The following is a 16,426-nucleotide window of genomic DNA, read 5'->3' as shown; positions in this document are numbered from 1 at the left end:
CTTTTAGTTTATTTGGGATACATTTATATTACTTGGAATTGGTTTAATCATTTTTCATGAATTTTTTATTGAAAAACTTAAGACTTAGCTACATTAAATAAAACAAATTTCTAGAGGGAAAAATCAAAGCCCATGATAGGAAAAAAAACAATAGTTAATATTGTCTGGACAGTAGCAGAACCCAGAGAATATATTCCTTTAATTGAAAAATGCTAGGTACTTCATAATTGACCTTTTGATAGAAAGTGACCAACTGAATTTGTAATTTGTGGTTCTTAGTGTTGAAGTCCACAGGTTAAGCTAGGAAATCTTCAAACCTTGAGCTGAATTCCATAAGGGGTTATTTGGCTCTTGAATTTTTTTTTTCCTTGTCTAAGATGCAGCAATGGCAACAGACATTAACTTCTGGACAGCTTCTTTCAGGGATCCAGTAGACTCAGGAATGTGTAGCAGCTCAGACTTGCCAGTCTTTATAGTCTTTCCATCCAGTTTGAATGCATTGTTTGGATGAACAAAATATCTGGTATCCTAGCATCTGCTTTTGTTCCTGGGAGGTGCCATGGCCAGCATGGAAGTGGTCAGGGGCTCTAGTGCCATCACATGCAAAGAGGCTGGGGTGCCTGCAGAGACTGTATGACAGACAGGGTGAGGGCAGCAGACACTGGGAGCATATCTGCAAGGCAGTAACAGCAACAGCAGCATGAGGTGCTAAGTTCCATACTTTGGCCGTGAGAACACTGAGTCTCTGAGTGGCAGTAGGGAGGCCATGAGAGGATGGAACATTACCAGTTGGAGCCAGTTGGCGAAGAGCTGGACAAGCCCAGACTGGCCTATAATGTGTGGTATTCCTCAGAAGCCTTGGAGTCTTCCACTTTGCTGCCAACATAGACTAGGCCTCATCTGTGCTAACTGGTGAGGTGTGTAATGTAAAAGTCTTCCCTGAGCTTGTAGAGCTGCTGGCACAAAGTAGCTCTTGGCTGCTAGCCGGAACTGATTTAAGATGACGTTGGCCATCTGCTGCATAGACTTGTTGGTCAGGTGAGCCTTTTTTCTTCCTTCCTTCCTGTCGGCCTCAGCAACATGCAATGGCTCAGAGTCAGCATGCCTGCATCCATCTCGATAACTACTTTGATTGCCTCTTTAGGAAAGGAGAAACACATGAAGACAAAGCCTCTGTTTTTTCCCATCCTCCAGCATTACCTTAGCACAGGTGAGTAATCTGAAAGGAGAAAACTCTTCTCTTGACTTCTCATTGTTACACGCATTATTTATGTGGAGATTCACCTCTTGATATTGGCCAGTTCTCTCATTTCTGCTATTCAGATTTCCCACTTCATCTCAACCCATTACCCACTTTTTTTTTTTTTTTCTGTGAAGAGTCTATATATATGATTTATTTTCCATTCATCTCTTATGGGCCTCTACTGGCAAACTCGGGCTTTTCACAGCTCACAAAGTCAAAGTACTTGGGTTTCCCACTGGGATTTCTCATCACCTTGACTCTTAGGGTCTTGCCAAATTGGCTGAATAGCTCTTTCAGACTCTCATCATTCACCTCTTCCTCAAAGTTTTTGATATCAACATTGGTGAATTCCTTGGCTTGGGCTCTAAATTCAGCTTCCCACTCTTTGGAGATTTGAATCTGCTCACAAACACTGGAAAGTCATTGGGGAGTTTGCTGTTTGTCTTCCAAAGACCTTGTCAGCAGCGCCCTGGGTCTCCAAGTGGGCAAATGCAAAACCCTTAGGGCTGTTCACATCACATACCACCTTGAAGGACAGAGTGTTTCCAAGAGCAGAAGAAGTACTGTAAACTGCCTTTTTTCCTAGAGATTTGTCCATGATCTGGATGAAGACAATTAATGTACAAGATTCTCTCAAAAAAGGAGAATGCATGATACGAAGTGGCTTTCCCTTAATCACATCAAATTTCGTGGTGTCCAAGGCACACTCAGCATCAATTGGCTGCTGGAAGTTGACAGAGTTATAACCCTGAATGGACAGCATAGGCACCACCGCACTGACATTTTCGTTTAGCAAGGCCTCCCTGCCTTCTAACTGCATGTCAGTCCCATACAGAGGTAGCTGGGGCTACAGCATTCATCTCCTCTGCCCCTGCCACCCCAAATCCCATCAGGAGGATGTCCTGTAGGGATCACACAGGTCAAAGGGGCCTCTTCACAGAGCTGGGGCCTAGGTCATGCCCACAGTTGGTGCAGAGTGAAGCTAAGAGAAGTTGTAGCACAGAGAGATGCAAGACAGCAAAGAGTTCAAGGTCGGCTCAGCACGAAAGCATTACCACAGACAAGAGGCTCTCAAAACCAGTATGACCCTCCTGGGAGTTTGTAATTTTCAGTTGTCCATCAAGAGGCCTCCAAATATTGCTCATAGAACCCCCAGGCATTGCTCTGTAGATACAGACATCAGGCTCTTGGCAGTTTAAGATTATAGCAGCCAGTGGAAGGAGAAACAAAAAATTTGTCAGTGCCACTGTGGAAGCCCTGGGTGGACCAGTCATCCCTCACACCCAGTGTGGGCAGCTCCCAAGCCTGAGGGAGACTGGGTTCAGCTGCTGCTGGCTCACCAGCCCTCCACAGTGGACCTAGCCGGATGGCTTCACTGACTGGTGTTCAATAAGGATTCTCACTTTCTTTCTCTTTTCCATTTTATTCAATTATATTTATTTTATTCTATTTCTTTTGATTATATCTATATTTTGAAGTATTTCTTTTTTCCTTTTTTTACACTCTTCTTCCTCAATCTTCTCTCTATTTATTTTTAAAGATGTTATTCTTTATTTATTTGAGAGAGAGAGAGAGAGCATGCATAAGCATGGGGAGGGGATGGGAGAGGGAGAGGCAGACTCCTTGCTGAGCATGGATCCCAATTGTGAGGGGGCTCCATCCCAGGACCCTGGGATCATGACCTGAGCCAAAGGCAGAGGCTTAACCAATTGAGCCACCCAGGTGCCCCTCCTCCTCCTTTTTTTTTTTTTTTAACTCTCTCTCTTTTTAATTTCACTAGTTTTCATTTCTTCTCTTCCCAGTTAGCCTCCTGGGCCTGAAAGTGACAATACCACAGAGTCTCTGGGCAGAGATATGGTTTGATTTTTTTAAATCTTGATTTTAAGATTTTTTTTTTTTTTTTTTTTTTTTTTTTTTTTTTTTTTTGAGACCAAAATGATTTTGGTTCAGCTCTTTTTCCTGAAGCAAAACCCTTCTGTGGACTCTACCCAATGCCTAGGAATCATGAGAGTTCCCCTCTCCTGCTGAAGAGTCATTGCCTGGCTATATGAGTACTAGGTATTGCTGCCTCTGTGTGATGCTGTGGTTTCCAGAACTTTCCTCCAGAATTTTCCTCCAATCAGTGCTTTGCTGAATACTCAAGACTAACTGCATATTTCTTAATTTCTCACTCTGTGCATCTTTCTCCTCTTTGTTAATATGTCTTCTAAATTAATGCTGCTTTGGTGTACTCAGAATCTCAGCTCCCTTTCCTCAACTCAGCAGGTTTTTTTCAACTTGTTATTATTAATTAATTTATTTATTTATCTATCTATATCTATTGTCTTTGTAAAGTGTGGGCATAAATCTAGTCCACGTGCATTTTATTCTGGATTTCATGGCTTTATATAAATAGCAGGCTTCTTTCTGTTGTTCTGTTAAAAGTAGCATGTTCTTATTTTCTTTCTGCTTTTTAAATATTTATGTCAATTTGATTATATTGGATGCTTTATTTCTTTTGTTCTCTTGACAGTATACTGGTCATTGTGGCGTAATAATAGTGCTGCTTATCAGAATCAGTGATGTGAGAGGATGCTCATTTGATTAAATTATCTGAGTTAGGGCTAGGTTGCATTCAGGGATAGAACACATATCCTGTATCAATTGTAGGCCGTCCTCTATGCTAGAAAGATTTTCCTTTTGCACTGAAGAAGTGTGTACCTTCTCTCTCTGCCTTCCCCCTCGTGTTTTTGTTTTTGTTTTTTTTAAGATTTTATTTATTTATTTGAGAGAGAGAGAATGAGAAAGAGAGAGCCAAGAAAGGGGAGGGTCCCAGGGAGAAGCAGACTCTCCATTAAGCAGGGAGACTGATGTGGGACTCTGGGATCATGACCTGAGCCAAAGGCAGATGCTTAACCAACTGAGACACCCAGGCACCCACCTGGTGGGTATATATATATCTAGATATAGATAGATAAATAAAGGCATCTCTACCTTTTCCTCTAAGACACCCATTTCTCGCATTAACCATTACTTAGTGAAAACCCTTTGGAGTCATTTGGCAGCTGAATGCTTAGAATTTGTCAAAAATCCCAATCTCAAAGAGGTTACTTGGTTTTTAAAGTCTCAATTAGTTTTTCATCCTCCACGAAGAGTCCCTTTGTTTATGACAAGCTTAGTGCTTTTCTTGCCTGTTTTTATACTCAACACATGCCTCAGGGAGGAAAGTTGATTTTTTCTCAGCTAAAAGAACACTTCAGTCCATGAAATTTAGTTTTTTTAAGACTCTTTTGATTCCCCCAGATATCTGAAGTATTCAAAAAATATGTATGTATGCAATGATCTTTTAAAGTTATCATTTTATCTCATTGTCATCTCTGGGCAGACTTGGGGCTATGGCCTACATCTTAAACAGAGGCAGAATTCCAGGTCTTAATATTTTATGATAATGTACATACTAGCTTCTTAAATCTTCAACAGTTTTATTTATATTTAATTTAAATATATCATATATATATATGATATGTCATATATACAATACATCTTAAATATATCAAGACCCTCAGGTATTAGAGTAGTTCACCATAATTTTGTGATTTTATTTTTGGTTAATATTTAGCAATGTCTATCAACTCACCTTCTGTTTAAAATTCATGTTTACTTGTTCTATAAGAACAATTATTCAAGAGACCTAACAAAAGATTGTCAGTGCATGCTATATTATTTTGTGTGTGGGCCCTTTCTTCCTTTTGGTTACTTGAAGTTATCTGGGGTGGATCTGCTCTCACTGAATGACCAAGACTCCTCCTTTTCAATACCTTAAATTCTATATAAATGCCTCTCTTGCTCTCTGTTCTGCACAGTAGAGAAAAGAGATGCTGTGATAAATGCATCTCCCTGGTTAATCCTTCTTATACTGTCCCAGACCCACTTATTCTGAGATTGCCACCTCCTATATACCTCATTCTAGAACTATTCCTCATCCTAGAACTACTTCAAGCTTTGTAGTATTTCTTTGATTATACGGAACTTTGGATGTGGTTTTTCTCAGTGCAATTATTTTTTTGTCTTAAACAATGACAAAAAATTTAAATATTTTCTCTTGATAGCACTCTTCTTTTGACCCAGTATTATTACTATAATAGTTTTATTTTCCTCAAATACACACTCACATCATTTTTAAGATTTGAGATGGAAGTGTGCCCTGTCATGTTAAATTGATATCTGAGAGTCTATTAATATACATCAAATACACATTACTTGCTCTATATAAGTGTGTATATTAGTGTCCATGTATATTTGTATGTAAAAAAGTCCACATATATTTATATACAACAATTAATTTATATCTAATTATTCTTATAGTCTATAAGCTAGATAGATTCTCACCATGATATGCTATGACACAGATAAATGCTGAACACAAGTATACACATGTCAAGGAAAAATCCACTTATGTTATATTTACAGTGTCTGTATGATCACTTAAAGGAGAAAAAATTACTGAATTAAATACTTATTACTAAAACCAAAAGTCATTTCAGTATATTTGGTTTCTGAATATTTTGATTGAATTAACAAGGGTTTTGATACTATGTAAATGAAACAAAGTTAATGTTCCTTTAAAAAGTCTAAACCAGAAATTCATTGAAAGGTTTTTCTTATTATCTATCAATCATTTTTGTTTTATTTATTGATGTTAAATAAGTGGCATATGCATAGTTTTTAAATTACTATAATAAATGTTTAAAATCACCCAAATGTTCCCAATCCTCTTGCAAAGTTTAAATGTATTACTTTAAAGTGATTTCTAAATAATTTTTATACATTGTAATTTTCAAACTAAACATCATTATACCATTTTATTATCATTTGAGGCCTATTGTAGAGTTAGCATTTTTAATAATATCATAGTATTCTCCTAAATATATGTACCAACATTTATGTACTGGACCTATCTCCTGTTTTGTGATTATAAGAAAATGAAGTGATGTTATACCTTTGACATATTTACTAAGTTTTTCACATATTTATGTTTTATGGTTTGTCCAACTCTGTGATAAGCACTGGAGTGCTGTGGTGGAGAGATAGACACCATTAGTCCCCTCACAGAATTTATAGTTTAGAGAAAGGACACAGATCATTTAAAATAAAGAAAAATACAGAGGGAGGAGTCAAGATGGCGGAGAAGTAGCAAGCTGAGACTGCTTCAGCTAGCCGGAGATCAGCTAGATACTTTATCTAAAGATTGCAAACACCTGAAAATCCATCGGCAGATCGAAGAGAAGAAGAACAGCAATTCTGGAAACAGAAAAACAACCACTTTCTAAAAGGTAGGACCGGCGGAGAAGTGAATCCAAAGCAACGGGAAGATAGACCCCGGGGGGAGGGGCCGGCTACCGGCAAGCAGCGGAGCAACCGTGCACAAAATCAGGACTTTTAAAAGTCTGTTCCACTGAGGGACATCGCTCCAGAGGCTAAACCGGGGCGAAGCCCACGCGGGGTCAGCGTGGCCTCAGGTCCCGCAGGGTCAAAGAAGGATGGGGGTGTCTGAGTGTCGCAGAGCTTGCGGGTATTGGAACGGGAAAGCCGGCTACAGAGACAGAGCCGACAGTAAGCTCACAGCTCGGTGTTACCTTGAACCGGTCACAGGCTCGGTGAGCTCGGAGCGCGGCCGGAGGTCAGGCAGACGGAAGTAATTGGGCGCGGTTCTCTGAGCGCGCACTGAGGAGTGCGGCCCTGGGCTCTCGGCTCCTCCGGGCCGGAGACCAGGAGGCTGCCATTTGTATTCCCGTCCTCCGGAACTCTACGGAAAGCGCTCAGGGAACAAAAGCTCCTGAAAGCAAACCCGAGCGGATTACTCACCCCGGCCCCGGGTAAGGGCGGTGTAATTCCGCCTGGGGCAAAGACACTTGAGAATCACTACAACAGGCCCCTCCCCCAGAAGATCAACAAGAAATCCAGCCGAGACCAAGTTCACCTACCAAGGAGTGCGGTTTCAATACCAAGGAGAGCAGCAGAATTCCAGAGGAGGAGAAAGCCAAGCACGGAACTCATGGCTTTTTTCCTGTGATTTTTTTTAGTCTTGCAGTTAATTTAATTTTTTCTTTTTCATTTTTTTTTTCTCGCCTTTGGGTAAAATTTTTTTTTAACTGTTACCTTTTTCTTTTTTAACGATTTTTTACTAGTTTATCTAATATATATATATATTTTTTTTACATTATTCTTAGGTGTTTTCTTTTTTTAAAAATTCTTTTCTTTTCTTTTCTTTTTTTTTCTTTTCTTTTTGTTTTTTTTTTTTTTTTCTTTCTTCCTTTTTGAACCTCTTTTTATCCCCTTTCTCCCCACTCATGATTTTGGATCTCTTCTAATTTGGTTAACGCATATTTTCCTGGGGTTGTTGCCACCCTTTTAGTATTTTACTTGCCCCTTCATTTAGTCTTATCTGGACAAAATGACAAGACGTAAAAATTCAACACAAAAAAAAGAACAAGAGGCAGTACCGAAGGCTAGGGACCTAATCAATACAGACATCGATAATATGTCAGATCTAGAGTTCAGAATGACAATTCTCAAGGTTCTAGCCGGGCTCGAAAAAGGCATGGAAGATATTAGAGAAACCCTCTCGAGAGATATAAAAGCCCTTTCTGGAGAAATAAAAGAACTAAAATCTAACCAAGGTGAAATCAAAAAAGCTATTAATGAGGTGCAATAAAAAATGGAGGCTCTAACTGCTAGGATAAATGAGGCAGAAGAAAGAATTACTGATATAGAAGACCAAATGACAGAGAATAAAGAAGCTGAGCAAAAGAGGGACAAACAGCTACTGGACCACGAGGGGAGAATTCGAGAGATAAGTGACACCATAAGACGAAACAACATTAGAATAATTGGGATTCCAGAAGAAGAAGAAAGTGAGAGGGGAGGAGAAGGTATACTGGAGAGAATTATTGGGGAGAATTTCCCCAATATGGCAAAGGGAACGAGTATCAAAATTCAGGAGGTTCAGAGAACGCCCCTCAAAATCAATAAGAATAGGCCCACACCCCGTCAACTAATAGTGAAATTTACAAGTCTCAATGACAAAGAGAAAATCCTGAAAGCAGCCCGGGAAAAGAAGTCTGTAACATACAATGGTAAAAATATTAGATTGGCAGCTGACTTATCCACAGAGACCTGGCAGGCCAGAAAGAGCTGGCATGATATTTTCAGAGCACTAAACGAGAAAAACATGCAGCCAAGAATACTATATCCAGCTAGGCTATCATTGAAAATAGAAGGAGAGATTAAAAGCTTCCAGGACAAACAACAACTGAAAGAATTTGCAAATACCAAACCAGCTCTACAGGAAATATTGAAAGGGGTCCTCTAAGCAAAGAGAGAGCCTACAAGTGGTAGATCAGAAAGGAACAGAGACCATATACAGTAACTGTTACCTTACAGGCAATACAATGGCACTAAATTCATATCTCTCAATAGTTACCCTGAATGTGAATGGGCTAAATGCCCCTGTCAAAAGACACAGGGTATCAGAATGGATAAAAAAAAAACCCATCTATATGTTGCCTCCAAGAAACACATTTTAAGCCCGAAGACACCTCCAGATTTAAAGTGAGGGGGTGGAAAAGAATTTACCATGCTAATGGACATCAGAAGAAAGCAGGAGTGGCAATCCTTATATCAGATCAATTAGATTTTAAGCCAAAGACTATAATAAGAGATGAGAAAGGACACTATATCATACTCAAAGTGTCTGTCCAACAAGAAGATTTAACAATTTTAAATATCTATGCCCCCAATGTGGGACCAGCCAACTATATAAACCAATTAATAACAAAATCAAAGAAACACATCAACAATAATACAATAATAGTAGGGGACTTTAACACTCCCCTCACTGAAATGGACAGGTCATCCAAGCAAAAGTTCAGTAAGGAAATAAAGGCTTTAAACGACACACTGGACCAGATGGACATCACAGATATATTCAGAACATTTCATCCCAAAGCAACAGAATACACATTCTTCTCTAGTGCACATGGAACATTCTCCAGAATAAATCACATCCTCGGTCCTAAATCAGGACTCAACCAGTATCAAAAGATTGGGATCATTCCCTGCATATTTTCAGACCACAATGCTCTAAAGCTAGAACTCAACCACAAAAGGAAGTTTGGAAAGAACCCAAATACATGGAGACTAAACAGTATCCTTCTAAAGAATGAATGGGTCAACCGGGAAATTAAAGAAGAATTGAAAAAAATCATGGAAACAAATGATAATGAAAATACAACGGTTCAAAATCTGTGGGACACAACAAAGGCAGTCCTGAGAGGAAAATATATAGCGGTACAAGCCTTTCTCAAGAAACAAGAAAGGTCTCAGGTACACAACCTAACCCTACAACTAAAGGAGCTGGAGAAAGAACAAGAAAGAAACCCTAAGCCCAGCAGGAGAAGAGAAATCATAAAGATCAGAGCAGAAATCAATGAAATAGAAACCAAAAAAACAATAGAACAAATCAACGAAACTAGGAGCTGGTTATTTGAAAGAATTAATAAAATTGATAAACCCCTGGCCCGACTTATCAAAAAGAAAAGAGAAAGGACCCAAATAAATAAAATCATGAATGAAAGAGGAGAGATCACAACTAACACCAAAGAAATACAAACTATTATAAGAACATACTATGAGCAACTCTACGGCAATAAATTTGACAATCTGGAAGAAATGGATGCATTCCTAGAAACATATAAACTACCACAACTGAGCCAGGAAGAAATAGAAAGCCTGAACAGACCCATAACCAGTAAGGAGATTGAAACAGTCATTAAAAATCTCCAAACAAACAAAAGCCCAGGGCCAGACGACTTCCCGGGGGAATTCTACCAAACATTTAAAGAAGAACTAATTCCTATTCTCCTGAAACTGTTCCAAAAAATAGAAATGGAAGGAAAACTTCCAAACTCATTTTATGAGGCCAGCATCACCTTGATCCCAAAACCAGACAAGGATCCCACCAAAAAGAGAGCTATAGACCGATATCCTTGATGAACACAGATGCGAAAATACTCAACAAAATACTAGCCAATAGGATTCAACAGTACATTAAAAGGATTATTCACCACGACCAAGTGGGATTTATTCCAGGGCTGCAAGGTTGGTTCAACATCCGCAAATCAGTCAATGTGATACAACACATCAATAAAAGAAAGAACAAGAACCATATGATACTCTCAATAGATGCTGAAAAAGCATTTGACAAAGTACAACATCCCTTCCTGATCAAAACTCTTCAAAGTGTAGGGATAGAGGGCACATACCTCAATATCATCAAAGCCATCTATGAAAAACCCACCGCAAATATCATTCTCAATGGAGAAAAACTGAAAGCTTTTCCGCTAAGGTCAGGAACACGGCAGGGATGTCCATTATCACCACTGCTATTCAACATCGTACTAGAGGTCCTAGCCTCAGCAATCAGACAACAAAAGGAAATTAAAGGCATCCAAATCGGCAAAGAAGAAGTTAAATTATCATTCTTCGCAGATGATATGATACTCTATGTGGAAAACCCAAAAGACTCCACTCCAAAACTGCTAGAACTTATACAGGAATTCAGTAAAGTGTCAGGATATAAAATCAATGCACAGAAATCAGTGCATTTCTCTACACCAACAGCAAGACAGAAGAAAGAGATATTAAGGAGTCAATCCCATTTACAATTGCATCCAAAACCATAAGATACCTAGGAATAAACCTAACCAAAGAGACACAGAATCTATACTCAGAAAACTATAAAGTACTCATGAAAGAAATTGAGGAAGACACAAAGAAATGGAAAAATGTTCCATGCTCCTGGATTGGAAGAATAAATATTGTGAAAATGTCTATGCTACCTAAAGCAATCTACACATTTAATGCAATTCCTATCAAAGTACCATCCATCTTTTTCAAAGAAATGGAACAAATAATGCTAAAATTTATATGGAACCAGAAAAGACCTCGAATAGCCAAAGGGATATTGAAAAAGAAAGCCAACGTTGGTGGCATCACAATTCCGGACTTCAAGCTCTATTACAAAGCTGTCATCATCAAGACAGCATGGTACTGGCACAAAAACAGACACATAGATCAATGGAACAGAATAGAGAGCCCAGAAATAGACCCTCAAATCTATGGTCAACTAATCTTCGACAAAGCAGGAAAGAATGTCCAATGGAAAAAAGACAGCCTTTTCAATAAATGGTGCTGGGAAAATTGGACAGCCACATGCAGAAAAATGAAATTGGACCATTCCCTTACACCACACACAAAAATAGACTCAAAATGGATGAAGGACCTCAATGTACGAAAGGAATCCATCAAAATCCTTGAGGAGAACACGGGGGCAGCAACCTCTTCGACCTCTGCTGCAGCAACATCTTCCTAGGAACAACGCAAAAGGCAAGGGAAGCAAGGGAAAAAAAATGAACTACTGGGATTTCATCAAGATCAAAAGCTTTTGCACAGCAAAGGAAACAGTTAACAAAATCAAAAGACAACTGACAGAATGGGAGAAGATATTTGCAAACGACATATCAGATAAAGGACTAGTGTCCAGAATCTATAAAGAACTTAGCAAACTCAACACCCAAAGAACAAATAATCCAATCAAGAAATGGGCAGAGGACATGAACAGACATTTCTGCAAAGAAGACATCCAGATGGCCAACAGACACATGAAAAAGTGCTCCATATCACTCGGCATCAGGGAAATACAAATCAAAACCACAATGAGATATCACCTCACACCAGTCAGAATGGCTAAAATCAACAAGTCAGGAAATGACAGATGCTGGCGAGGATGCGGAGAAAGGGGAACCCTCCTACACTGTTGGTGGGAATGCAAGCTGGTGCAGCCACTCTGGAAAACAGCATGGAGGTTCCTCAAAATGTTGAAAATAGAACTGCCCTATGACCCAGCAATTGCACTATTGGGTATTTACCCTAAAGATACAAATGTAGTGATCCAAAGGGACACATGCACCCGAATGTTTATAGCAGCAATGTCCACAATAGCCAAACTATGGAAAGAACCTAGATGTCCATCAACAGATGAATGGATCAAGAAGATGTGGTATATATACACAATGGAATACTATGCAGCCATCAAAAGAAATGAAATCTTGCCATTTGCAACAACGTGATGGAACTAGAGCGTATCATGCTTAGCGAAATAAGTCAAGCAGAGAAAGACAACTATCATATGATCTCCCTGATATGAGGAAGTGGTGATACAACATGGAGGCTTAAGTGGGTAGAAGAAGAATAAATGAAACAAGATGGGATTGGGAGGGAGACAAACCATAAGTGACTCTTAATCTCACAAAACAAACTGAGGGTTGCCGGGGGGAGGGGGTTTGGGAGAAGGGGGTGGGATTATGGACATTGGGGATGGTATGTGATTTGGTGAGTGCTGTGAAGTGTGTAAACCTGGTGATTCACAGACCTGTACCCCTGGGGATAAAAATATATGTTTATCAAAAAAAATAATAATAAAAAACTATATAACAACCTGAAAAAAAAAAAGAAATAAAAAGAAAAATACAAATTATAAGTTGAAGATTGGGTAGAGTAGAGATGTGTGAGTTAGGTTATGAGGAGGAAGAAGGTAAATTGAAAGGGAACAGTGGTATTTCAGGCAGCTAAAAAAGCAGTTATAGTTTAGTACTAAAAAGAAAAGAGCTATCACACCCCAAAAAAGCATGCAGGGACCTTAGGGGCACATGACCAAGTAAAAGAAGCCAATCTGAAAGGACTACCTGTTGTGTTATTCTTACTGTATAATGCTCTGGAAGAGGCAAAACTATGGAGACGAGCCAAATGATTAGTGGTTGCAAAGGGCATGGCAATGGAGAGAGATGTGTCAGCAGAGCAGAGAGGATTATAGGATAGTGGGAACACTCTGTGTGTTAGTCTACTGATGGACACATGTTATTATATATTTGTCTACCCTGTAGAATGGACAGTGCCATAAATGTGCATCATGAACTTCGGGTATGGGTTTTGAGTGACTGTGATGTGTAAATGTAGATTCATCCTTGGTAAAAAATGTACCACTCTGGTGTGTGATGTTGATCATAGGAGGTAGCTGTGGATGAATAGAGACAGGGAATTTATGGGAAACTTCTGTACCTATATCCCAATTGTATTGTAAATCTAAAACTCCTAAAAATAGAATATTTTAGAAAGCAGCTATAAAATCATAGCTAGAGGCAAGAGAGACCTTATGGTGAACTCAAAATACGTATCGTACAGTTGTAACTGTGGGAGCGGCTGGGAGATGTGTGATAGCTGAGTAGACAGACAAACAAGGTCAAAGTCATTTTAAGGAAAGTTGAGATAATTTCCTTAGGATAAATTTTTCAGGATTGAATTATTGTCAAAATAACAAGAAATAACAAGTGTTCTTTTTTTCTCTTATAGCCATATGTATGGGAACAAATGTACTAGAAAATGCACATAGGTTATGTAAATATCAGTTTATTTAACACCCACTTAATTTTCAATGACAAGTGATGCTTATTGTGTTATACATAATGAAAAATAATGAATGTGAAATCTATATACTCTGTTCTATTTTGTTTATTTCTCTATTCCTGGCATGCCACATGGATCTTCTTAATTTAACAAACTAATATTCATACGACAGTAACTGTGGTAGCACTTTTTCTTAGGCCAGTTATGTTTTCATCACATAAAGGCTAATTATTCAATCATTTTTTTGGAAAACATATCTTTAAAACCACAACATGACAGGGTGCCTGGGTGGCTCAGTGGGTTAAGCTGCTGCCTTTGGCTCAGGTCATGATCTCAGGGTCCTGGGATCCAGTCCCGCATCGGGCTCTCTGCTCAGCAGGGAGCCTGCTTCCTCCTCTCTCTCTCTGCCTGCCTCTTTGCCTACTTGTGCTCTCTCTCTGTCAAATAAATAAATAAAATCTTTAAAAAAATTTTTTAAAAAAATAAAACCACAACATGACAGACATTATAGTAGGTGCTCATAATAAGTTAAAAAAGAAGGATAAAAGTGGGGTCTTCAATTGGGAGGAAAGACAGACATTGATAAAAGAGTCACTCAGGGGGCGCCTGGGTGGCTCAGTGGGTTAAAGCCTCTGCCTTCGTTCGGCTCAGGTCATGATCCCAGGGTCCTGGGATTGAGCTCCACATAGGGCTCTCTGCTCTGCAGGGAGCCTGCTTCCCTCTCTCTCTGCCTGTCTCTCTACCTACTTGTAATCTCTGTCTGCCAAATAAATAAATAAAATCTTAAAAAAAAAAAAAAAGAGTTGCTCAGGTAAACACACAGTTACACTTTTTGAAAGTGCTATTGGGCACCTGGGTGGCTCAGCTGGCTAGCCATCCAACTCTTGACTTAGGCTCAGGTCATGATCTCAGGATCCTGGAATTGAGCCCCGCCTTTGGCTCCATGTCCAAGTGCAGAGTCTGCTTGTTCCTTTCCTTCTTCTTCTCTCCCCACTCTCACTCTTTCTCTCAAGTAAATAAACAAATCTTAAAAATAAATAAATAAAGGTATGAGCAAGAAGGAATACAAAGTGCTATAATTTTATATTATAATGAGAAAATCCCAGCAAAGAAAGGATGGGATTATTCTGTGAGGACATGGCGATAAGCTGGAGAACATGGTTGTGGGGAGGCAGAACATAGCAGGTGGTGGTAGGCAATTGTGATATAATGGAATGCCTAACATAACTAGATATGCATTTAAAAATAAAAGATACAAGAACGCACATAAGGAGGTCAGTTTGGAAGATATTACAGAAGACCAGATAAGAGATGATGGCCACCTAGGAACAGGTATAATGGTACAATGGAGAAAAAGAGATGCATTTTGAGAGATAAGAATTTAGGATGAGAAATTAACTAGATTTGGTTATTCGGATTAAAGGTATACACACACACACATATTTATAAATTATAAATATATATATTTATTAAGATCAGATTATATATAGTTTATATACAAAGATTAAGAGATATATATATAGAGAGAGATTTTTTCAAATCTTTCTGAACATTTTGATGTTCTATTACTTAATAACTTCTGTGCTTTTGTGATGCTACTTTTTATTTTATAAGCCTTTTATATTTTTATATAGTTGACTATCAACCCCAATGCAGTCTAAATTCCATCTTTAACTTTTGAATAGCCCAGAACTTAACCACTAATAACCTATTGTTGATTGAAAGCCTCACTGACAACATGAACAGCCAATTGATGTATATTTTGTATGTTATAGGTATTAAATACTGTATTATTGCAATAAAGTGAGCTAGACAAAAAACTGTTGAAAATACCCTATGTAAGTGGACCCATGCAGTTCAAACCCATGTTGTTCAAGGATCAAGTATAGAATAACTGTAACATCTAAAGTTTTCAAGGATCTAAAGTTACCAGGATGATGTTTCTATTTTTCATTTCCACTAACTCTCATCCAATTTAACTTATTTCCTTGTATACTAGATTTTGCTTGTGTGCTTAAATGTATTCAGTCTTAGTTGGTACATTCCCTGAGGGCTTAAATTGACCATTCTTTCTTGCAGAGAGAATGTATATTCATTTTTATTGGAGGCAAAGATCACTACCAAAACTGGACTGATAGAGTACCCCTTAGGATTCTTAGACTTACTAGTCTGAGTCTTTTTCTCATAATGTATCATAGGTTTAAAAAGTTTCCTTTTCCTCACCTGACTGTTAATGCAAAGCTTAATTCAGCAATCATACTGCTCCTATTGGTGTTCATCTCTGTATAATCCTTTTCATCTACTATGGTTACATATTACTGACACTTGTTATCAGATAACAATTTTAGAGAGGAAGGTGATGAAAGCATCCATGTTTTTATCCCAACTCAGGACCTTCATTTATTTCTATATAAAAAGAACTTCGGTCTACCATCAGCCACTAAACTTTTAGCTTATGATATTTTTGTATCATTAAACGTGTTTGTAACAAGTGTTATTTTATCATTTTATTCTCACTTACAGTATACTATTCAAATATCAAAAATAAAATTTACTAATTTCATATGTAATAATTCTGTTTTGCAATTCTTATGTTGAATCATTGGGCCATTTTCTAAATCTCAGAATAGGAATCGTAGTGACTTTATTTTTCTATATCTTATTAGCTGTTTTCTACATTTG

At 38.4% G+C, this 16,426-nt stretch overlaps 1 pseudogene; it reads right to left on the bottom strand.

Moving 5' to 3' along the window:
• Window positions 1-528: 528 nt before the first annotated feature.
• LOC101693936 lies at window positions 529-2,063 on the bottom strand (annotated as a pseudogene).
• Window positions 2,064-16,426: the final 14,363 nt, after the last annotated feature.

This window comes from Mustela putorius, unplaced genomic scaffold (assembly GCF_011764305.1).
Source record: "Mustela putorius furo isolate JIRA1106 unplaced genomic scaffold, ASM1176430v1.1 tig00000151_pilon_pilon_pilon, whole genome shotgun sequence".
NCBI classification, from domain to species: Eukaryota; Metazoa; Chordata; class Mammalia; order Carnivora; family Mustelidae; genus Mustela; species Mustela putorius.
Note: the sequence above shows the minus strand (reverse complement) of the source record. Positions and strands in the feature narration are given on the sequence as shown.